The 25,962-nt window shown below is 35.2% G+C and overlaps 2 long non-coding RNA genes across 2 annotated transcripts in view; one reads left to right on the top strand and one right to left on the bottom strand.

Annotated features, from left to right (window-relative positions):
* LOC141540538 (uncharacterized) overlaps positions 1 to 25,962 on the bottom strand; it is a 146,132-nt gene that overhangs the window by 103,247 nt on the left and 16,923 nt on the right. The gene's annotated exons all lie outside the window — the stretch shown is intronic.
* LOC141540537 (uncharacterized) overlaps positions 1 to 25,962 on the top strand; it is a 75,302-nt gene that overhangs the window by 37,766 nt on the left and 11,574 nt on the right. Inside the window, exons 2-3 of the long non-coding RNA XR_012481576.1 lie at positions 270 to 419; positions 23,868 to 23,993. This is a non-coding gene — a long non-coding RNA (uncharacterized LOC141540537). The remainder of the gene's footprint in view (positions 1 to 269; positions 420 to 23,867; positions 23,994 to 25,962) is intronic.

Below are 25,962 nucleotides of genomic sequence, written 5' to 3'. Positions count from 1 at the left end.
TGCAGTGTGAGACTTTGGGCTTTTCTTAAGCCTACTTTATAAGGTCATTAACAAAAAGAGCAAAAAAGTCTTACTAAAAGAGGCTATAATCAGAAAAGCATAAATGGAAAAAAAAATAATACCTGGTTTTTACTAATTAGGAAGTAACTAAGAGCAATACATTAGTCAAAGACAGAGAAAAGGATCAACATCTCAAGAGAAATGAATAGGACCAGAAGCTCATGGAAATATTTCTCAGATTTAATCCTTTTTTTTTGTTTGTTTCACAGCTACCCTTACCAAATCTCTACCACTTCATGCATTGTTTTTGAAAACATCTACCAAGCTAGCCTCAATGAGTTCAGTTACTCTCATCCTGGCAACCCATCTACCATGATGGATATGACCACTAGTCATGTTACAGTTTTTGGGAGCCACAGGTAAGTGTTGGGTGAAGGGTTGACACAACACTGGATGAGAAGTCCTGAAAATGATTCAGCAAGCCCTCACATTAGAGATGCTAGTCCTTCCTGTATACCCCCAAAACCCCACAAAACAAATAGGAATAATTAAAAGAGAGAATGCACTGGAATTAGGTCAGGTTTGGAAATGCTTCCTTTAGAAGGTAAGATTTTAGTTGAGACTTGAAAAAACCAGGAAAGCTTTAAAAAAATAAATTGGCAAAGCCTTTTCCACACAATGATATAAGGTAGACAGTTCAAGCATTTTTATTCTCCATTTTACACATGAGGAAAATGAAAGATTGGAGAAGCTTTGGGACCTGCCCAGGAACACACAAATCATAAGCATATAAGATGGGAATCAAACCCAGGTCCATCTAGTTTCCACATCCCCCATTCTATCCACACCCGTCTCTCTTGAGTCTGCTGCTGACTATGTGACATTCGGCACTTCTCTGGACCTCAGTTTCATCCCCGCTATGATGAGGGGTTTGGATAAGGATGACCTCCAAGATTTAAATAATCTCATTGACTTGCAGCTCAAATTCCAGTGACCCCCTAATCAATGCAATATTGATAGTCCACGCTTTGCACAGTGCAAAGAATCTGTCATGAATTACATCTCTTTTAAAGGTTATTCATGAGTTTCTCTTAAAATCTGACACAACTGGTCCCAAGACTTCCATCTGTCTGCAACAGAAGATAACATTAATTCAGAATGCAAACATCAACATCAGACTGGCTCTCTTTAACCCAAGGCACCTTGAGGTTGCCCTTGAAGCAAAGTATCAGAGGTAGAGCAGCAGTATGGATGTTGTCTGATCTGCAGATATCTGTGTCTTCCCTCCAGGAAGGATTCTGAGCTCCTTAGAACATTCGGGCAACATGGAACCATACTTTCACATATAAAGCATGAGGGAGGGAGATTAATTAGAAAAAGATCCAAACTTTTGGCATTCACTTTATTCCTAAGGCAGAGGCAAAGAACAACCTTCTCTTTCTAAAATGCCCTTTGTCAAATTAAGCTGAGTGAAGGCCATCATTTCTCAAATCAATTTTCAATCACTGGGGATTTTGCCAAGCTCCAAATGTGTTTTGTCTATCCCTTCTCCCCAGTCTACATGCATCTGGTCAAAGAACTGAGACCTGTTCATTTCTGCTTCATTTTGTTACTTATGTTGGGAGAACAGCTATATAGCCAAGAAACCCTGTTGATTTTCTTTTCAAAGAGTTTTTGTCAAATCAGAGAAGCACTTTCTGGCAATGCTATATGGAAACCAAAATCAAAAGAAAAAAGAATCAAGCTATTATTTCTAAAATGTGGAAATTTTTAGGGTCAAATGAATACTAAGTACCAACCATGGTTATGATTTCCTTTATTAATTTAAAATATACCTGCTATGCAGCCCAGCCCATGATGCTGAGAGCATTATTTAAATGTATATTCATGAACTGCATGGTCAGTAAAAGTGATTTCCAGGGATCCAACTAGCACAGAATCCCCAAGCAGAGATCAGCATACTTGAGCACCGCCACAGCAGTTATGAGTACAATACGCAAATTAGATTAGTTAGTAGGAAGTCCAGGAGAAATAATCTACAATATTAATTGTGTTCTTGCTGTTGTTCAGTTGCTTCAGTTGGGTCCCATTCCTCACAATCCTAAATGAAGCTTTCTTGGCAAAGATACTAGAGTAGCTTGCCATTTTCTTCGCTATTATTTTATAGATGAAGAAACTGAGGCAAGTTGGGTCCCAAATCCTGGGATTTTTCTAGGATTACACAGCTAGCAACTGTCTGGGGTTTGACTTGAACTTCTAAATCCAGATCTTCCTAACTCAAGGCCTGAACTTTATCAATTACATCATCTATCTACCCTTAGATTATTCATAACATCTTTAAAAGTTGACCTCAGGAACTAAAACTCATTTCCAGCAGACAAATCGCCTCTATAACATGAGCAAATTCATGGCAATCATTTTAAGAAGAGCTAACATTTACATAGGATTGTAGGGTTTACAAAGTACTTCACATGGTATCATTGTAACCAGTAACACTGAGGAGGAGAGGGGACAGAGCAAAATAAGAAACATCTTTAAACCAGTCTCTAGATTGGAGCTTTTGCATTTATTAAAAGTATTAAGGATATCTCAGATCTGACTTTACATAATAAAAGTAAACTAGGCAGGTGCCTCAAGAGGCTACCTCTTGTAGCAGATGAAATGCTATACTCTGAGTCATGAAGATAGATTTTAAACCTAATTCAGATACATCTGAGCTATGTTATCTTGGGTAAGGATCTTGGGGTCCTTATTTGTAAACTAGAGGTAACTATAACATCTTTTTCCCAGGGTTATTATAGGTTATTATATTATTAGGATCTAATGGGGAAAAAAGTATTTTGCAAAGTTTAAATTGCTGCAAAAATAAGTTAATAATATTTAAGGAGCAATAGAAAAATCTACTCCCCCCAAAATTTATCTGACTGCTAGATATTCCTAAAGTCAACCTTAAAGCTTTAGCAAGGCTGAAGTAGAGTTACAGCCCTCAAGGGAAAAAAGATTGGAGTCAGAATATCTAAGTTCCTGTTCTATGGATTTGAAACCAAGCAGAGATGCAGATAGATAGTAGTCTGAGCCAGAAAAGCAATTTCTGTCCTCTACAAAGTAAGGCTTTGGGAGGAATATATTGCTCCATCCTCCTGACCTCCCATCAGGTCACACTGTCGATGCATATCAAGGATGGGATTTGAATCCAGAGCTTACTAACCCCAACCAAAATGAGCCTTACATCTACACTTCCCCTCATTCACATATGTAGCTACCTAGCTATTTTTCATGATTCATATTATTTCTCATATTATGTATTATCTCATAATATTTCTCATATCATATATTATCTCTTGTGTACCTATTTTAACTCCTTACTAAATTTGGAGTTTGTTTATTATTGCATTTTCCTCAGTACCCACCACTCGATCTTGCCCATTTTCCTTTTACTAGATTATGATTTCATTGGTAAAGGAAATTTTCAATGAAGAAACTCCTCTTAGGATGACAGATTACAGCCTGCTCTCCAATTTATAATCCTAGAGAGTTCCTAGAGTATTTAGAAGCAAAGTGACTTGCCCCTCTGCACACAACTATGATGTGTTAGAAGGACATGAATCCAGGCATTTCTAATTCTGTGGTCAATACTCTACTACCCTAAGCAGCCACTATGTCTTGCTCATAGGCATTTAATAAATGTTGGGTTGAATTTGGCCCTACCTAGAGGATCTGGACTATGCTGAAGCCAACTTGAGAGAAAATCAATTGTAAAATTTTCAATATAAGCAAATTAACACTTTGGAAATCAGCAAACACTGTACACAACAAAGCTGGGTTTTGTTATTCTTGTTGTTAATTGTCTAAACTAAGAAAGTAGAGAAAATTTTAATAATGCAATGTATATATTTTTGAAAACTATGGTTGTTAGTTACCTCACATCCTTATCCTCCCTCATTTTCTGTTCTTTTAATACAATAAATAAGCAGCAATATATACAATTGAAATGTTGCATATGATTTCATTGGTAATTACCAAAATAATTGTATTGAATTAACTCAGTTTTTTAACTGAGACTAAATTCCCCATTAGAATGTTAACTCCTTGTGAATAGAGATTTTCTTATTCTTTGTATCTGAAACCCCAGTGCCTAGAAGATTATATAGCACACAGTTCATGCTAAATAAATGCCTAATGATTAGTTGATTTTGCATTGTAAAACTGATTATATATTATACATATATTCATATCATTCTAACAGCAATAATATTTATATTGTACCCTAAGGTTTGCTAAATACTTTATATGTGGTTTCTCATTCAATCCTCATAACAACCTAAGTGAGATAAGTGCTTTTATTATTATTGTTATGAAACTAAAGTTAAAAGAGGTCCTGTGGCCTATCTAGGTTGATACAGCTAATATATGGCTATGGTAGGATTTGAATTCAGCTGTTACTGTATTCAAATCTTGTGCTCTATTCACTGCCCCACCTAGCTATCCCCCACCATTATACAGTGTTGCAATAGTATTTATATTTATTGTATCCTCAATATTTCTCAGTGTTTTAATGTTAGATGAAAGTTGAAAGGGAGAAAATAGAATAGATTAGAAGCATGAAAAGTCTTTTGCAGCCATTTGCCATTGGCTCTTGGCCAATGTAATATTGCTTATAAGGAAAATCAATCCTATTGAGTCCCATTGGCCAATTCCCTGGGTTCCAAAATTTTTTTCTACAGTGTTTTGCATTAAATATCATATATATTCCTGTTTCTTTTACATTTTTTTTTTCATTCTCTATTCTTATAACCTCAGCATTCAACTGTGGAAACTTTCTCACTGGGTTTGCTTGCCAACTTTACCCTTTCCTACTCCCCACCACAGAATACAGTGAGAGAATGAGCAAAATGTAGCCAAAAAAAAAAAAAAAAAAAAGCTGAACAATGATTCTAATTATTTGAAGAGCATGTCACCACCATTGAACTCTACACCAGTAAAAATGTGGTCCAATCCCAGTGCCCTGCTTCCATTTCAACTCCCCATGGAAACTCATGTTCTATGGAAAGCAATATTCTATGAAGGAAAAAAAATTATATGTAGTTATATGTAGTCTGTAGTCCATTAATGAAGCTCTCTGCTCATGCAGATCGGTTTAGTCTTAGAGAGTCTTGAATAATAATTCTCTGGCATGTTCACCCGCCTACTCAGTGAAACTCTGGGAACATTGGAGTTTGAGTCATTTCTGACTCTTTCCTAAGATTATTAAGTTCTCAAGCAAATATCAAGATAACAAGACCTAGAACATTGAACAAATCTATGTAAATACAACAAAAATATCCAGGTGCAGTCCTATTCCTTCCTGGAATTCTATCTAGTCAGTCCAAATTCATCACACCACCTTGGGATCAAGACTTCCCACCCATACAAGCCAAAAAAAACCTGAGGATTGCCACAGAGTTGAATGCAAGCCCTCCATTGGACCTGTATAATACACAGATATAGTACACAGACTCAGAGTATACATGAAGGGCATGGTCCACATTTGTTTCTGATCATCACAGCTTTTTGCTTCATAGTTCCCTTATGGCCCTGAGTTTTTGGTCCCTACCATATAGCCCTATTACACAAAGAATTCTAAAATGTTGTCAACTGAAATATGGTTGAAGAATTATGACACATGAAAAGTTAAATAATAGCATGAGGCAGTATAGAATAAAAATGACATGATTGTTGAATGCCACAGAAAGGAACAATCTCTCTAAAAGGGAATGGTTAGAGAAACTTCTTATTGAGACAAGAGCACTAGATAAATATGGATCCTGCAATTTATACTTCCCCTTTTCTTCACTTGAGAGTAATATCCAACTGTGTGTGTGTACCACATGAGAAATTACAACAAACAGATTGGGGGAAGGGGTCATCACTGACGAAGATTAAAGAGAAGACCAGGAAATCTATCATTCCTCAAAGTTGCCAGGACATCTAAATTTGTCCATGTTCCCATCCTCTGCTTTTCCATTTGCCAGTCTTCAAAACAGAAGTCAGAGGCCATATTTTTTATTTTTCTTCTATTTCAAAATTTAGCATGAAGTGGAGTGAGCAGAACCAAGAGAACATTGTAAACAATGACAACGAAGTGGAGTGAGCAGAACCAAGAGAACATTATACACAATGACAACAAAATTATGTGATGATCAACTATGATAGACATGGTTCTTCTCTATAATAAGATGATTCAAGGCAGTTCCAATAGACTTGTGATGAAAAAAGCTATTTGCATCCAGAGAGAGAAGTATGGAGACTGAATATGGATCAAAGCATGTTAATTTCACTTTTCTGTTGTTATTGTTTGCTTAATTTTTTCTTTCTCATGTTTATTTTTCCCTTTTGATCTGATTTTTCTTGTGCAATATGACAAATTTGGAAATATGTTAAGAAGAATTGCACATTTAGCCTATATTGGATTACTTGCTGGCTTGAGGAAAGGGGAAGGGAAAGAGGTAAAGAAAATTGGAATAGGATTTTGCAAAAGTAAATTTTGAAAATTATCTTTGCATGCATTTAGAAAAAAAAATGCTATTTAAAAATGTTTTAAATAATTTTAAAATACTTATCATGAAGTCCTTAAAAGGTTGTTGAGTGATTCTAACTTTGAGCCCAGAAATCCAGGCTACCACTAAATTACTATTTGACATTGAGCAAGTTGTCTTAAGTCTCAACTTCAGTTCTCCCATCTATTAAAAAAAAGAAAAAGAAATTGGTCTACAAGATTGCTCTGACCTCTTCTAGTACAGTTATGCCATGATTCACTCTATGATGAGTACAGAGATGAAGATAATTTCAACTACAAAGGAGAAGGTAGATGAGAGAATTCTCATGCAACCCCCTGGCCAAACCAAGAGATTATTAGTACTTTCAAAGTACATTTTGTAAGAAGTCATCAGTTTTATCACTTGAATAATATGGAAATTCCAATTTTTTGTTGTTTTTTAGAATTTTATTTAATTTCAAATAAAAAATACCAAGAGGCAGCATTCCCCAGGAAGAAATTAAATCTGCATTAGTTCTCCCCAAAGTCAATAAAATAAATGAGCATTAAAGCCTTAATAAATAGAAACCTCATGAGCCATTTTAGCATGGCTGAATAATTACTTTAATAAAGCAAAGTGTAACCACTGGCTCATTCTTTTCTTGCTCCAATCTGCCTTGGCCCAGACATTAGCTTTCACTCATTGCAAGACTCTGTCCCTGCAGGGAGAACAATTAGCTCTAAGAGAAATCCTAGAGTCAACACAGAAGGAAATGCCTCTGCTCTCATTTGGAAAGGGAAAATAAGAATGCTGCACTTGATGGAATTACAGATACCCAAAAAATATCCTCAGTTCCAGATAATGAGAATTGACTTCAGAGACTACTTCAGTCACCTGCTTTATTTTTCAGCTGAAGAAACTGAGGCTCAAAGAGAGAAAGGGATTGCTCATTGTCTCTCATCCAGTTCTCTGTAAAGTCAGGATCCAAAACCATAACTCCTGAATCTTAATCTGATGTTTTATAAATGCAGGTATGCACATGAAATAAGCCCATTCTTCATGGCATTTAACTTGAGATATTAATATCAACATTAATATGTCATTTCTTCTCTCTCCAACTCCTTAAGCTCCCTCTCTTTTTTCTTTCTTACTTGGTCTCAATGTCCTCATTCATATTCAGAGACTATCTTGAAGATATGTGTTCTTCAGTGCTGTAGAGTCGATAGAGAGGGGTCTGCTTCAATCTTAAGGAGCCTGAGGAATGGTATTTTGTCCTAGCTGGGCTAATTGGTCTGTTGGTTGATGTCCTTTGTTCTAAAAGAGGACCAAAATGACATCACTATGTTAGAGTCGAGTTGCAGTGTCTGATTGTGGCTGATCAGCCAATATTAGCTCAGAATGCTCTGCCACAGGTCAGACACAAATAGTTCCTATGAATATTTGATGATGTCTTTTCATTCATGTGTAACTTGGATTTAAGGAGGCAGAGTTGCACGAATTCATCAGCCTCACTCTTTCTTCTAAAGCCACCACCGTCTAACAGCAAGACAATCAGGACAACTGGAGATGACTCCAGATGCATAGGATGACCTTGATGTCTCAATGTCTAACCAATGCTTTAAGTGACTTCATGGCCGATGGAACAAATTGTTCTCATCATATTATGAATCTTCACCTCCATTTAGATTTTCAGATTATACCATGTCTTGGATAACTAGTTCTATATATTTGCTCTACATAGTATAGACATGGAACCTGGCTTTGGAGCGTGCTATTTTGGCCACCTTTAAAACTGGTGAGACTAAGTTCTCTTTCTACCATGTTCCTAGTGTGTTCCTGGCCACAGAAATCAACTTGGATAGGTAAGAGCAGAAGGGACTTGCTGTTTCTCTTACTATCCTTCCAAGAGATAGGCCCAAGCTTTGTATTATTTGTGCTCAGTTTCAGGTACAATAAGTGCTCTTACACTCCTAGATGTTAGAAGCCAGGGGGCCTATAATTTCAGTCTCCATGGGGTTTGGATTGGACCTTGGACTGTGCTAAAATGTGAATCTCATCTTCTTCCCCTCCCAGTGATTGAGGTGGTGAAACCCTGAGGGTCTTCCTCTCCCAGATTGGTTTTATTTTTACTGGGTAAAAGAGGTCATTCTTTGCCTTATATTTTACCTAGTTTAATTACTGAATGGCCATTGCTTCAAACAAACAGACCTGGGAAAGACCTTACCTTTAAAAAGATCAGGGGCTCCCACTGCATCCAAAGCTATTTTCAGTCATCCTATTTTTCATTTCTCTCTCTGTTGTGTACCCAGTTGACCACAGAGGAGAAAGTGAGGCAGGTGATTTTGTACAGCCCTTTCTCTCTCAAATCCAATTCACTGGCAACTCATAACATTTCCTTCCTATGGTCATGGTCCTCTTCAAGAACAAAGGACAAACTCTAACTGAGGTGACACAGAGAGAAGGAGGATTATGTCTCCCACAACTTGGAGGAGTATGTTTATTTGCACTGTTAGCAGTGGAAGCAAAGTCATTTGTTTTAACGTCCCACTAAGTTATAGACAAATATCTATTAGTTGTTGAGTTGTTTCTCAATTGTGTCCAACTTTTCATGATCCCATTTGGGATTTTCTTAGCAAAATACTAGAGTGGTTTGCCATTTCTTTTTTCAGTTCATTTTACAGATGAGGAAACTAAGGCAAACAGGGTTAAGTGACTTGCCCAGAATCCCCCAGTTAATAAGTATCTCAGACCACATTTGAACTCTGGTTTTCCTGACTCTGGGCACAGCACAAGACCAGCTGGCCTCCAAAGGCCAATAGTGAAATGATAATGCTTGCCTAACCCAGAACTCACTATCTAATGAGTTTACCTATCAAACACATAGTTTAGAGTCAGGAAAAAAATTTGCCTTCTTCTCAAAAGAAAAAAAAAAGATTTCTAAGTTTCAAATTAGGAAAAAAGAGAGCCTAAAGTCCAATTACTGAAGTTCATGGATGTCACTTATGAGATTGCATCAAATCCTTACATACAGCCTCTTTGCTCTTAATTTATATAAAATTCTAACAAAGATGTCTTGCATGGAAGCCTACAGCAGATTAGAAGCAGAAATTAAAATAGAATAAAAGGGCTACTACATAAATTGGTCTATTCATAGTCTAAAAGGGAGATGAATTAAAAGTAGAAAAAAGTGAAAGCTGACAGAAAAGTAAAAGAGAAAAACTATTAAAAGCAAAGCCTACAGTTCCAAAGCATTCCAATTTGGAGCCATTTGTGAAATAAACCATCTTAGATAATTCAATTTACTCTGAGTATATCATTATCTTCAAGCATAATCTTAAAGAATAAACTGCTTAACACAGTGTCTGCCATACAGTAGATTCTTAATAAATGTTTATTAATTGATTGAACAACTAATAGTCAAAGTTATGGCATCATAAAAGTTTGAGAGAATGGGACTTGTATGATCCATTTTAGAAAATTTCCCAAGAAAATCTGGGATACTAGATGCATTTTTGGTAGAGTTGTGAACTGATCCAACCATTGTGGAAAAGCTTTGAACTGTGCCCAAAGGACTATACAGGTTTGCACACTCTTTGACCCAGAAATACCACTACTAGATATGTGTCCCAAAGAGACTTTTTTAAAGGTAGAAATGGGGTGAAGAATCTATAAATGCAAAAAAAAATTATCAGCTCTTTTTGTGGTGGCAAAGAGTTGGAAATTGAGGAAATGCCCATCAATTGTGCTATATATAGGAATACTAGTGTACTGTAAGAAATGACAAGTAGAATGGTTTCAGAAAAACCTAGGAAGGCTATATAAATTGATGTGGAATAAAGTGAGTAAAATCATTATGTATTATGTACAGCAATATTATGGTGATGATCAGCTGTGAAAGATTTAGTTACTCTGATCAATATGACAATCCTAAACAATTCCAAAGGATTTATGATGACACAAAACTGATGAATTCTGAGTAAAAATTGAAACATAATTTTTTTTCACTTTAATTTTATTGGGGTTTATCTTGTTTTGTTTTTTGCAATGTGGCTAATTTGGAAATAGAAATTTTCATGATTTTACATGTATAACTGATATCATTATGGCTTGCCTTCTAAAAGAGTGGAGGATAAGTTGAGGGAGGGAGTGAATTTGAAACTCAAAAAAAAATTTAATGTTAAAAATAAAATTTAGAATAGTTTTTTAAAATTCCATGAAAAAAGAATTCAGTCCTTGCTTAATAAATCCTAGAAGGATGCTATTGTTGTTGTTGTTATAAGAATTTCATTCAATTCAATGCATTTTTACAATACTTCTATAAGCTAGACACTCTGAAAGGTGCTGGCGAATCCAGAGGCAGAAACAAAATCCCTGCATTAACAGAGCTTCTATTCTCTTAAAGAAAACAATATACATGTACATAACGTATACACTGTATAACAAACTAAGTTGTATGTGTTACAGAAATAATTCCAAATAGTACTTATAATACAAAAGTCACAATAATGGAATCTAGATAAGTGTTATGAACGTGGAATTTTAAAATAAAACTAGTGTTGAGTAAAAAGGAAAAAAAAAGGGGGGGGGGGAGTGTAGACAGTTAGGTGGTGTAGTAGATAAAGCACCAGGCCTGGAGTCAGTTTAAATATGGTCTCAGATATTTGACACTTACTAACTGTGTAGCCTTGGGCAAGTCATTTAACCCCAATTGCCTCACACACACAAAACCCAAAAAAAGAAGTAAACACAAAACAAAACCCAGTGTGGATTTTAAATCAATACAGAAGAAATATGTAAATGAATTTTAAAATAGATACAGAAGAAATACAAATTCAGGGGTGGGGATGGGGATGAGTGTGGGAATGGGGTGAAAATAATGACTTGGAGGACTGACTTCATGTAGGAATTGACCAGAGCTGAATTTTGAAGTGATTTCAAGATGAGGAGGCGCAAGGAAGAAGGGAGTATGCTCAGAAATCTCTTTAGTATTTCCAAGGATAAAACTCCTACCTATAAATGTCCAGAATAATCTATCCTGAGAGAATTCCAAGTAACCTCTGTTTTACCTCACTTTTTTTTTCCTCTTAAATTCCATAACGAAAGGTCAGCCAAAGTTGGAATGAGGAAATCTGCCTCTACTTCCCTTCTAGGCAGATTTAAATGGACTGAATAATCATAGAGAAGAGCAAGTCCTCAGAAGTTGGTGAACAGTGGTATCCCAAAAGTGTCAATTAAAGAATTGCTATTCAAAAAAGTATTATGTAATTGGCTCACTAGACACATGCCTGGGAGCCCCAAAGTAAACATGTTTATGGGGTCCCCTCCCCAGTTTATCAGATATAAAGTAGTTAGCAAATAAAAGCTTAACCGGTTTAGAATTCAAGTCATTCATTTACAGGCTGCCCACAGCTAGCTGACACAGCATATGGCCACCCAGGAATAATCAGAGCCTTGGCAAGCATACAGGCACCAAGTTCTCCTAATAAGGTGGCAAGAAGATGTGCCATACCAAGCAAAGCCAGCAGCAATAGATGAATTTGTCAAACATACATAGATTTGAAATTTATAGGTAGCACTTTGGCACAGGGCGGAAGATGGAGACATCAGGACATGAAAAAAGGGTAGCAGAAAGTGGGGTAAAAATAGAAAGTGATTGTTATTAAGAGCATATTTAGCTGCAAAAAAAAAAAAAATCTGAAATAAAATAGCTACCATCCTTGATGCACCTTGACCTATCCTTGTTTGTGTCGTTTTTTCCCATTTTTTGTATTTTTATCTGTCCTCCTAATATACCTTTGAAATCAACCAGTAGGAGCTTACATAACTATCAAAAAATTTCACCAAAAAGTTCCTTGAGAACAAACTTTCAGACTTCTCTGAAGGCCACATTTCTCTGAGAAGTAAAAAGAGAATCCCTTCACAGAATGTTAGCCAGACCATAAAAATAGCACTAATCTCAGAATTTAACTTTCACCTTTCATTTAACTTTTTACCAGAACCCCAGAATATTTAATCTGGAAGACTATGGAGAGCAATTCTCCCTACCCATCTCAATTAACAGATGAGGAAGCTGAATCATAGAGATTTGGAATTGGGGAAGTGGTTGAAGACCCTGGACTCAATGTCTCTCGGTTCACGGTTCTGCCCATTCACTCTCACTTCTCTTCTTCAGGTTAAATATTCTCATGTACTTCAACTGATTGTCCTATGGAATTAGCTCCAGTTATCTTACCATTCTTGTAACTAAGTCTCTGGATTCACCAGTTTGTCATAATAATTCCTAAAATTTAATATCTAGAAATAAAAATAACATTCTAGATATTGTCTGACCAGGATAAGCTATTACATTCTTTTTTTCTGGACAATATTGCTCTAATAAATGTAGGTCAAGATCCCAATATAGCTTTTTCTTGGCTGCCATGACACACTGTTTATTCATATTGAGCTTGACACAAACCAGAACTTTCTTGTCTTTTTCACAGAAACTACTGCCTAGCTATACCTCATCTTATAACTTGTGCAGTTGATTTTTGACTCCACAGAACTTTATATTTATTCTATCAAATGATATTCAAGAGAAGGCTTAAGGGAAACATGTTAGATATCTTTAAGAATTTGGAAGGCTACCATGTGGAGGAAGTATATAAAATGTTTTTATTAGAAGCAACAAGTTAAAGTTGTAGATTGATGTAAAGAAAAAGCTTTCTAACTATTAGAGTTGTCCATCAGAGAAATGGACTCCTTCCAGAGGTAGTGACTTCCCCATCATTAAATACTCATGCAATAGGTGAATAATCAATCACCTTTTAGAGAGTGTAGTTGGAAGAAAAAAGCCTTTCACTGAGATACAGGTTGAGCTAATGAGATGACTTCTGAGAACCTTTCCAACTTTCAGATTCTGTCATTCTTTTCACAGGTCAAAATTTGGTATCAATTTGGAAAGGTGATACTACTGAGGTGATCAGGTTAGTATTGTTTTGCATCAAAAAGTAGTGAACTTTTGTAAGTTCACTACTCCCAAATGATCTATATGCAAAAGGAGGGAAAGGAGAGATAATCTTATCTACAACTTAAACAGAACTGACCTCCTTTGATAGAAGATCCCATATAAGCTTGGTGTGGTCAAATACACATCATTTACTGAGATTTTCCCCCACAATTCCTCTCTACAAACTGCCTTAATCTCAGAGCAGGAGATATGAGAGAGTTGCTGAGATCAGATCATTTTGCCACCCTGAGACATCCATTTGGCTCACTATGCTGTCTTCTGCCTACATTTTGCTCAGCCTGTGGAACCAGAATTCTCAGAATGTATTGTCAATACAGTCAATGAGCATATACTATTGATTGTTCAGATAATGGAGGACATCAGCTTAAACATCCTCTTACCACCTGATCAAGACAAGAGCAGCAAAACCACACACCATTTAAGGTATTTAAGAAATGCTTTTTCTGCCTCTTCAGAAATCATCACAAAATGGGAGAGTTGGAAATGATCTCAGAAGCCATCTTAAACAACCGATATCCCCAAAAGATCCCCTGCTACAATACACCTAGGAAGTAATCATTCAACCTTTGCTTGATGACTTGTAATGAAAAGGAAGCCATCATCTTTCAAGACAGTTCATTTCACTTTCGAAAACCTTGAGTCCTTAGGGATCTTTTCCTGATTTCAAGCTTAAATGTACTTTTTGGCAAATAAATGGAACTCTTCTACCATGTGACTTCTTTCAAATATATAAATAAATCCAGGGATCATGTTCTCCCAGAGTCTTCTACTTTTCCAGCTAAATATCCCCAGTTCCTTTAATTAGTTTTCATGTGATGCAGACTCAGGACCCTTCACCATACTGATTACCACCCTCTAAACTAGAGCTTCTTAAAATTTTTCCCCTTACACTTCCTTTTAACCTTAGAAATTTGCACATGATCCTGAGCATATAGGTGTATAAAGTAGATAGACAAATTAAACATTTACTGATAATGTCATAAAGAAATTTATTTTAGGGGCAGCTAGTTGGTTCAGTGGATGGAGCACCAGTCCTTTAGTCAAGAGAACTTGAGTTCAAATCTGGACTCAGACACTTAACACTTCCTAGTTGAGTGAGCCTGGACAAGTCACTTAATCCCAATTCCCTAAGGAAAAAAAATTATTTTAAAACAATTCTTTGGCATATATAACGTTATTATTTATTAAAGATGAAAACAAATTTGAATATTAATGAGACAGATTTGCTTTGTTATTTTACATAAAGAATTAAATCATAGAGGAATATTTGATATTTTTTACTGTTGTTAAATTTTTCATAGCCCCACCCATTTGGTAACACAGCCCCCATGTGAGGTCATGACCTACAGTTTAAGACTTTTTGTCCTAGATACTTTCCAGTTTATCAATGATTTCAAATTGTGTTCAAACACAGTACTCTAGCATAGCACAGTAGGACTATCATTTTCTTATTCCTGGAAGCTACACCTTTCAATACAGCCCAAGAATGTCTTTCACTGCTACAACACAATGCTAACTCACTTGACGAGTACAGTGAAATTTTCAGCCTAATCATTCCTTCTCCAATCTCTATCTTTTAAGTTGATTTTTTGAACCCAAATGTTGACTTGATATTTTTCTTTGTTGAATTTCATTATATTCAATTCAGCCTGATATTTGAGATGCTTTGAATCATAATTTCATGCATTGTGTTAGATAACCTGTGTCCTCTAAAACTTTGATGAGTACACAAAGTCATTCATGAAAATATTCAACAGAGCAGGGCCAACTGGAGAACCACAGGGAATTACACTGGAGAATTCCTGCCAATTAGACCTTGAACCATCAAGAATTATCTATCCAACTGATTCTGAATCCTTCTAATTGAATTAACTTCTAATCCACATCTCTTTCTCCTTCAAAAGAATGGAATGAGATTCTTTATTAAAGATTTTACTAAAAAATCTCTCACTTATTTAGTAAAAATATGTTAATGATAAACAACTACCAGACTTTGAGATACATAAGATAAGATTAGCCTATATATTATTTTGTTCACCGAGATGGCTGTTTCTAGGGTCCTAGGAAAGAGTAGGGTGTGTTTATCTAAAATGTTACTATGAAATTTCTATCTAAACACAAATGTAACTAATCATAACAGGGAGAGTCTTTCTTGTTCCTTCAAAATGTCTCTTCTAGTAGGTCCTATACTTTTATAGGACAGATTATGTTAGTAACCTCTAGAAAAAACTAATGAACTCTGAGTACAGACTGTAGCATATTTTTTCACTTGATACTTCTTGCTTTTTTTTTTTTTTTGCAACATGGCTAACTTGAAAATATGTTTTATATGACTTTATATATATAATGGGTGTCATATTTCTTGCCTTCTTAATGGATTGGGCAGAGAGTAGAAGAAAAGGGAGAATTTAGAACAGAATAAAAATAAAAAACAAATAAATTAGTTAATTAAAATTTCTTAGCTGTATAGCAATTACCTTAAGATACCTAATTCATGACAAGTTCTGCTTTGGAGTGAAGGCAGAAGTGAGCTGCAAACTAAACAAGGAAAGTCAAAATAGGCTTGTGCAAATCCAACTTAGAGAAACTAGAATAGTGAGAGAACTAGATAATATACCATTGGAAAATGGTCAAAGGAACCAAGAATGCTTTAACTGTCTTCGTTATGTCTTCATTTAAAGGTATAATGCATAGACGAGAGATTGGATTTCCTCTTTTTAAAGGCAGAATAAGGAAGAATCACCAGAAATTAGAGAGGCAGATTTCTGGCTCAATCAAAGGGAAAACTTCCTAATGGTTAAGATTGTACCAAAAGAAAATGGGAGACCACAGAAAGTGGTGGGATCTCCCTCATTGGAAGGTTTCAAGAAAAGGCTGGATGATAAGAGTTATGAAAATTAAATTGGAAAAATGAATGAAAAAAATTGAAATCTACAAAGACATCAAGGAATAATCAGGGGAGTAGGTTTTAGATTTAAACAGAAGCCCTCTGAACATTGTCTCTATTTACATTTAAAATAACCATAGACAAAATAAAATATTTGGGTGCCTACCTGTCAAGGCAAACCCAGGAACTATATGAACAAAATTCCAAACACTTCTCACACACAAAAAGTCAGATCTAAGCAATTGGAAAAATATTAATTGCTCATGAGTAGGCCAAATTAAAATAATAAAAATGATAATTCTGCCTAAGTGGGTCTACTTGTTCAGTGTCATACCAATCAAACTGCCAAAAAATCATTTTATAGAACTAGAAAAAATATTAACCAATTTCATCTGGAAGGACAAAAAAGATCAAGAATATCAAGGGAATTAATGAAAAAAATAAATACAAAGTATGGTGGCTTAGCAGTACCCGACCTAAAACTATATCATAAAGCAATAGTCATCAAAACTATTTGGTATTAGCTAAGATATAGTGGAATAGATTAGAAACCCACAACACAATAATCAAAGCCAATAGTAACCTAATATTTGATAAATCCCCAAACTCCAGTTTCTGGGATAAGAACTCACCATTTGACAAAAATTTCTGGAAAATAATGTTAGAAACTCAGCATAGACCTCCATCTCACACCCCCTACCAAAATAAGATCAAAATGGGTACATGATTTGGGCATAAAGAGGGATTCCATAAACAGATTAGAAGAGCAAGGGATAATTTATCTATCAGATTTTTAGAGAAGGGAGGAATTTATGACCAAAGAAGAACTAGGGAACATTATGAAAGGCAAAATGTACAACTTTGTTTACATTAAATTTAAAAGGTTTTGCACAACAAAACCAACAGAAACAAGATTAAAAGGGAAGTGAAAAGCTGGGGAAAAAAATTTATAGCCAGTGTTTCTGACAGTACATTTCTAAAATATATAAAGAACTATGTCAAATTTGTAAAAATACAAGTCATTCTCCAATTAATAAATTGTCAAAGGATATGAACATTTCAAATGACAAAATTAAAGTCATTTATAGTCATATGAAAAAAATTATCTAATTGATTAAAGAAATGCAAATTAAAACAACTCTGAGGTACCTCTACACACCTCTCAGTTGGCTAAGATGACAGGAAAAATATTGATAAATACTAGAGAGAGTGTAGAAAAACTGAAACACTAATACATTGTTGGTGAAGTTTTGAAATGATCCAACTATTCTAGAGAACAATTTAGAACTATGCCCAAAAGGCTATAAAACTATGCATATCCTTTGTTCCATCAGTGTCTCTACTATCTCTAAGAGATCATAAAAATAGGGAAAAGGAGCCACATGTGCAAAAATATTTGTAGCAGCTCTTTCTGTAGTGGCAAGGAACTGAAAATTCAGTGGATATCCATCAGTTGTGGAATGGCTGAATAAGTTATAGTATATGAATGTAATGGAATATTATTGTTCTATAAAAAATGACCAACAGGATTATTTCAGAAAGGCCTGGAGAGAGAGACTGACATGAACTGATGTTAAGTGAAGTGAGTAGAACCAAAAAAATATTGTACACAGCAACAAGATTATGTAATAATCTACTGTAATGGACATGGTTCTTTTCTTTTTTTCTTTTTTAATTTTTTTATTAATTTTTATAATTATAACATTTTATTTGACAGTACATATGCATAGGTAAATTTTTTTTACATTATCCCTTGTACTCCCTTCTGTTCCGAATTTTTCCCCTCCTTCCCTCTACCCCCTCCCCTAGATGACAAGCATTCCCATACATATTAAATATCTTATAGTATATCCTAGGTACAATATATATGTGCAGAACCGAATTTTGTTGTTGTTGTTGTTGCAAAGGAAGGATTGTATTCGGAGACATGGTTCTTTTCAATAATGAGGTGATTCACGTCAATTCCAATAGACTTGTGATGGAGAGAGCCATCTGTATTCAGAATGAGGACTATGGGAACTGAATATGGATCAGAACATAGTGTGTTTTGTTGTTGTTGTTGTTTGCTTGATTTTTTTCCTCATTGTTTTTTTTTTCCTTTTCAATCTGATTTTTCTTGTGCAGCATGATAAATGTGGAAATATGTATAGAAGAACTGCACTAATTTAACATATATTGAATTACTTGCAATCTGGGGAAGGAGATGGGAGAAGGGAGGGAGAAAAATTTGGAGCACCAGGTTTTGCAGGGCTGAATGTTGGAAACTATTTTTGCATGTATTTTGAAAATAAAAATCTATTATTAAAAAATTCTTAATCATAAAAGAGAGAAAAGGATCCACATGTGCAAAAATGTAGCTGCTCTTTTTGTGATAATGAAGAATTGGAAAATGAGTAGATACTCATCAATTGGGGAATAGCTAAATAAGTTACATTATATGAAAGCAATGGAATATTATTATTCTTTTAAAAATGATGAATAAGCTTTGAAAGATTTACATGAATTGATGCTGAGTGAAATAAGCAGAATTAGGAATATACTGTACACAGCAATAACAAGATTGTGTGATGATTAACTATGACATATTAGGTTCTTTTCAGCAGTTCAGTAATGTAAGGCAATCCCAATAAGCTTTAGATGGAAAATGCCATCTACATCCAGAGACCGAATGTAAATTAGCGCATACTATGTTCATTTTTTTCTTCTTGTTTTTTTTTTCCTCTCCTGGTTTTTCTCTTTTCTTCTGAATTTTTCTTTCCCAACATTCATAAAAAATATGAAAAAAAGAACATATGTGTATAACCCCAAAAAATGTCATTTTTACATGTAACTGAAGAAAATTTTAAAAAATTTAAAAGAAAAGAGCTCTGAACTTGAACTCAAAAAAAGACCTAGGTTCAAAACCTTCTGATGTTTACACACTGTCTGATCATAAGTAATGCATTTAACTCTCTGAACCTCAATCTTATCTCTAAATAGAGGCATTAATATCTCAGAGAAATTTTGTCAAGCTCAGCTCAGAGAATGCAGAAAAGTATTCTCCAAACCTTGAAATACTATCAAAAGTCAACAGTATTATTGCTATTATTAAAATTATGTGAGGAATTTTTTTCTTTTCCCCTAAAAAATATAAATATTAGACAAGTAGCTTATCTTATCTGGATTTCAGTTTTCCTAATCGATAAAACAAAAGGATCAAATAATGTGATTTCTGAGGTCCCTTCCACTTCTCAATTCTATCAAATTTTTGACTAGTGAATAAGAATAAGAATAACCAGGTATGTACTGGAGCTAGTTCATACCAGCTCAGGACAGCCAATCATTAACAATTATAACTCCAAAATTGGAGAATGCTATAAATCTAGGCTTGTCTTCCCATTTTGTTGACTGTCTAGACTTAAAGTGATGAAGAAAACGTGAATGATGCAAATTAAAGCATGTCCTGTGAACATTGATTTCAGAGGGGCTTTTGTTAAACATTACCATCATGGCCATAATTATAATTGTTATTAATTTGTGCTTTAAGATTTTTCAGGTCCTTTATGGAAATGTTTTGCATAACTTCCCATTCTTAATGAGGGCAGGGGGTGGGGATAAGGGAGAAAACCTAAAACTTAAAGTTTTAAAAGTAATTGTAAAAAATTGTTTTAAATGTAACTGGAGGCAAATAAAATATTAGATAAAAGAGTGAAAAATAAAGAACAATTAATTTCTATACTATGTAAACTATTTAGAAAAACAATTTTCAAAGATTTGTTAAGTCCTTTCCATACATTATCTTATATGACCTTTATAACAATCCTATGAAATTACATGCTACAGTTTATTGTCCCATTTGACAGATTAGGAAATTGAAAGTTAAGTTGATTTGCCCATGATCACATGGCTAATAGATAAGTTTCCTTCTTCCTGAAGCCAAGTCTAACACTCTGTGCACTATGCCATGTTGCTTCTGGCCTCTGAATTTCTCCAGTGACAGCAAGTCTACTTGGAAGAAGCACAATCTACTTAGGGAGAATTATAAATGCTAGGAAAGTCTTCATCATGCTGCATGAAAACCTGCCTTTCTGTAGACTCTGCTAATGATCTTCACTGGATTCAGGCAGAATAAAAGGGGGAAAATAAAATTCTTCAAATATTTAGGAAAAATTCCTGCATTAGTTTAGTCCTTGAACTACAAACTTCCCATCTTCCATTTCTAAAATTCTTTTATAAAACACACTAAACAACTACAACTACAAAACAACAAAAAGAGAAAAAGAACAATATTTTTTAGGGTGAGGTAAGCAATCTGTTGACTCAAAAGCTGAAATGTCTTCCAGAGTTTGTATATTATGTCAAAGGAAAAGAATAAAACCAGGTTTTCTAATATCTGGTCTATACTAGGCCAAGGTATTTGGAGAAATCTTCAAATATCTGAAAAACTATCATATGGAAGGGTATCAATTGACTGATTCAACTGAGTCAACTGGTATTTATTCAGTGCCCACTATATGTCAGGCATCATGCTAAGTGTTGATGATTCAAAGAAAAGTATAAACAGTCCCTGTTCTCAAGGAGCTTGTAATCTAATAAACTTGTTCTGTTGGATCCCAGCTAACAAGTTGTACATACTTGAGATTCACAGATTCACATACTGTGTGTTTTTTTCTATCCTGCCATATAAAGAGAAGTGCCAGTTTTATTTGATGTTTGCTAAATTCAGAATAAAGATGATTGTCTTTTTTAAACTTCTCATCCTCTGTGCTTTAAAAATAGGAGCAATGGATAAGAGTGAACAAATAGTGAATTTCCATCTAATATAAGGAAAAATGCTTACAATTGAGTAATTTATTTATAACTCAATTTTATATCAGATTGACCATCTCATTTTCATTTCCACTCTATCCACCCACCTATCTTGAGAAAGCAAGAAAAATAAAACTCCAATTACAAATATGTATAGTCAAGCAAAACAAATTCCTACCTTGGCCACATAAAAGTGTGTGTGTGTGTGTGTGTGTGTGTGTGTGTGTGTGTGTGTGTGTATGTGTGTGTGTGTGTGAATATAGAGAGAAAGAAACAAACTAAGAGGATAATTCATATGATAATAGCTACATATATTATATATACATAGCATTTATATACATGTATATGTATAGATATCTATATATAGATAAGTAGTTTTTTGTTGTATGAATTTTCTTTCTGATTCTATTCATTTCACTCTGTTTTAGTTCATGTAAGTCTTTGCAGGTTTCTCTGAAACCATCCCCTTCATTTCTTATGGCACAATAATGTTCCATGACATTCATATACTATATAGCTTGTTCAACTATCCTCCAATTGATGGTCAACCCCTCAGCTCCTAACAATTAGTTGTCCAAATATTGAAGGACTGCTTCATATCACTTTAGTGGATTTCCCCTCCCTGGAAACCTTCCAGCAAAGACCATATGACTACTTGGAAATGCTAAAATAAAAATTCCTTTTTGGCTATGGATTGACCTGAATGACTACTGAACTTTCAGTCAGTTCTAAAATGCTGTGATTTTTTGATTCAGAATTTTTCAGACATATGACTAGTTACAAGAGGCTTCTTCAACCATGGGGTAATCTCGAAAAATAAGTGATTCTCAGATGAAAATAAAGTGAGCAATTTAATTATAGCCCCTCTAAACAAGGATCACTCATTTATCTCAGTGTTATCAACATGTATTTCACTTACTTTGGAAGAGAGATGAGCAGAGAGATGCCTCCTCTTACAGGATAAAAGTTAAATTACCATTATTAACCAATTCATCCAAATTCCCTTCCCTACCCCCAGCCCTTTGAAACTTATTTTGTACTGCTCTAACAAGAGTATTATTGAGATAAATTGTTCCCACTAGGTCTGCTCTGCAGGGAAGGTAAACCAAGGAAACGGTAGCCACTGTGTAGCACAGACAATTCAGAGTACTGTTTCTCTCTCTGACTGACCCTCTTAGAAAGATTAGCAGAAAAGATGGACCCAAAAAATGTTCCTTAAATGTTATGGGCCAGAACTCTGAACTTGAAACAAAGGATTCTTACAAGATACTAAGTCAGTGGAATTGATAGAGACAATAGTTATCTAATTTAGCATGGTTCAGTATGATTGATCTGATCCTACCAGGAGATGTTATGGGCCAGAACTTGAAACAAGGTACTGAGTGGAATTGAGGAGACAATAGTTAAATCTAGTTTAGCATCGTTTTAATCCTACAACAAATAATGGTTTTCTAGTGATATAATGATTAGTTTGTACTCAGTGTACAGCATATAAGCAAGAAACTCTCAGAGCTAGAAAAGAACAAGGGCACTAGAAGCTCTTAGAGGCTGAGACAGATTCATTCCATGGTCCATCCTTGTGGTGGCTGCACAAACCTTTGGATTTGGAGAGATTCAGAGGGCAGAGAAGGAGGCAGGAGCTCAAGCTCTTGGAACTAAGGAGAGAAATAGGCCACTAAGAAAGCTAACAGGGGCCCAGGAAAGGAGACAAAACTTTGAAAGAGATAATAAAGGATTTGGACTTTAACCCCTGGCTGCACTTGTGGTGATTACTGAACTGAAATGAAGGCTGCTCCAGAAACTCCAAGAAAACTTCAACAGAGAACATTATATTTTAGAGAGAATATCACACTTAAAGACTCTTTTTTTTTACTTTAAACAAAGAGACTTAAAGGTCATTTAGTCAATTTTCTTCATCATTTCTTATAGTACAAAAGTATTCTCACATTCATATACTATTATTTGATCAAACATCCTCCTACTGATAGGCAAACCCCCATTCCTAACAATTACAGCTGCCCACATATGAAAAGGCTGCTTCTATTTTTCAGATCAAGAAACTGATTCTCAGAGAAGGTAAGTTATTTACCCAGGCTTACATACTTAGATAGCAAGGTGATATAATGTATAGAGCCAAGAACTTAAGTTCAATCTGGTCTCATACATTTACTAGTTGTGTGACCTTGGACAAATCACTTAACTCTGTTTGCCTCCATTACTCCTTTATAAACTGAGTTGAAGAAGAAAATGGCAAACCACTCCAGTATATCTGCCAAGACAACCCCAATAGGTTAAAAAAAAAAAAAAATCAGATACAACTAAAAAACAAATCAATGACAACAATATTTAGAACTACTAATCTTCTGACACCTTGGGCAACTCTTTTCAGAAAGAAGGGTGAACGGTTTAGTTATGGAAGGGAGGTGAAGGAAAAAATATTGAAATCAGTTCAATAATTTGATAATTGTTCTACAAACAATAGAAAAGAGAAATTGCCTAGCATCATTTTGTCTCAGAAGAAATTTTTAAAACTTGCCATATAGCAAACCCCATAAGCTTATCAAACCTTGGAGAACTGGGAAAAATGAGAGAATCCTAGGACATTAAATGAATAAAATCTAAGTTTCAGATGGTAACCTTAGAGGTCAGTTTTCCTTTTTTGTTAAAGGACTTCAAAGACTTTCCTTCCTGTCCATGTGCAAAAATGTGTTTTGCCTCAGAGGACACAAGCTGTGCGTAGGATACCATCTGTGGACTACAAGTCATGAATCTGCAAGGGTTTAGCTAATAAAGGGTAAGTTTTGAAACTCATAGCAGAAAAATAATGTGTGTAATAATATACTGTTAAATAATGTGTTGAGACTATTTAATGGTTGTCCCAAATCACCTCACATGGAGTGTCTTCCCTTCTTTCCTTCCTCTTCCAATCATTTGGATAGAATAGTGGTTAAAGTACTAGTTTTCAAATTAGGGAAAACTGAGTTCAAATCTAGCTTCAGGCACTCACTAGATGCGTGACTTTGACAAATCACTTAAACTCTATTTTCCTATTTCCTTAATTTGTGTAATATTGGGATAATAATAATAATAGTAGTGCCTTTGGAGGCAGCTAGATGGCTTCCTGGACCTAGAGAGTCAGACACTCTAGTCTCAGACATTCACTAATTGTGTGATCCTAGTCAAGTCATTTAACCTTTGCCTTAATCCACTAGAATAGGAAATGGCAACTCCATTATTTTTGCCAAGAAAACTTCATGGACAGTACTGACCTGCTATGGTTCACAGGGTCATAATAAGTCAGCATGACTGAATGACTAAACAATAATATAGAGCGCCTATTTTACAATACTTTAAGGATCAAAAAAGATAATACTTATAAAGTACCTAGCATGGTAATGGTATATAGTAAGCACTTAATATATGCCAGTTTTTTTTTTCCATTCTACCTAGATGGAAATCATTATTGAGGAACCACTTTTAAACCCACAAGGACTGTGGGATGGTACTACTTCTTGTCCATGTGGTTTGGATGTTATTCAATTCTGAAGCATAATAGCTTCTGGGGAAAAGAATTAGACTTCCTTTTCTTATAATCTGGCTCAGTAACCCTTTACCCCTTTACTTTTTTTGTTCATAGCTTAGGTTATTTCACAACTATGATTTCCCTAAAAGATATTCAATATAATATATAAGGCAGATATAGGATAGCTAATTCATTCCTACATATGAAAGACCTGCCAAACATAAAAATTGCTGTTTTCAACTGTTAAGAGGTCAATATTTAAACTTCATCAGAACTTAGAAAATAATTTGCATGACTACTAAAAAGATACTTAACCTTTCAAAACAGCCCTTCACTTTCTAAACAACTCCCCATACATTTCTGTTGTTGAACAGCCAGATTGGATCCCATCCATCCTCTCCAAGAAAGTTGGAGTAGTTACCAAAGACTCCCCCTATTACTGTTTAGCTCCCAATCTAATAGAGTTCAGGAACTCTGAACTTCTGTAATACAGGAGATGATCACTGAGTCTGTATGTGTCCATTTCGGGATAGATACTCATTTACCTAAAATCAGGAAAGAATAGCCCCAAAAAGGCAGCCCAAATACAAATGAAGCTTACCTAATGTCGCCTCCATATTCCTGGAATCCCAGTATCTAGACCAGATCAGTTTCTTACTTTCTCTTTACAATGGCTATAATCCCTCTCTCCTCTCCACTCACTCACTCAGCATAGTAGACTCATCTCAGATCTTGAGCAATATGTACTGCCCTCTGCCAGTACAATGAAACCTGTAGGATCTTCTTCCTTTGTTTCACTTTAGAAGCCATATACTTATGCCAGAGAAAGTCCAGAATAATGCTGCCCCTTCCCTGTGCTCTGTCTCAAGAAGCTCCAAGCTGCCTGACATGATTTGGAAGGAAGAAAATAGTTGATGGGGTAGCCATTCCCTTTTATGTAGCCATCAGTCTTTTACATGGTCATCAGCCCTTATGGGCTGGTTCCATAGCCATCAAAAGGTTTCATCATATCAGATTGCGAGCCATTTAGACCTGAGTCATATATTGCCAAAAGCAGAGCCCAAAGCTCTCATTCATATACTTACAAGAGGTTTTTGGACTAGGACTTGCAAGTCTTGAGTATTTTCTAAAAGATTATTCCAAAGCCCAATCAAAAGTGAAATTCAATTGAATAAAAGAAACAGCAGCCGTGAAGAATAGCTCTTGGTTGTCAAATTCTAACACACAAAATGGCAACCAT

Source organism: Sminthopsis crassicaudata, chromosome 4 (genome assembly GCF_048593235.1).
Source record: "Sminthopsis crassicaudata isolate SCR6 chromosome 4, ASM4859323v1, whole genome shotgun sequence".
NCBI classification, from domain to species: Eukaryota; Metazoa; Chordata; class Mammalia; order Dasyuromorphia; family Dasyuridae; genus Sminthopsis; species Sminthopsis crassicaudata.
Note: the sequence above shows the minus strand (reverse complement) of the source record. Positions and strands in the feature narration are given on the sequence as shown.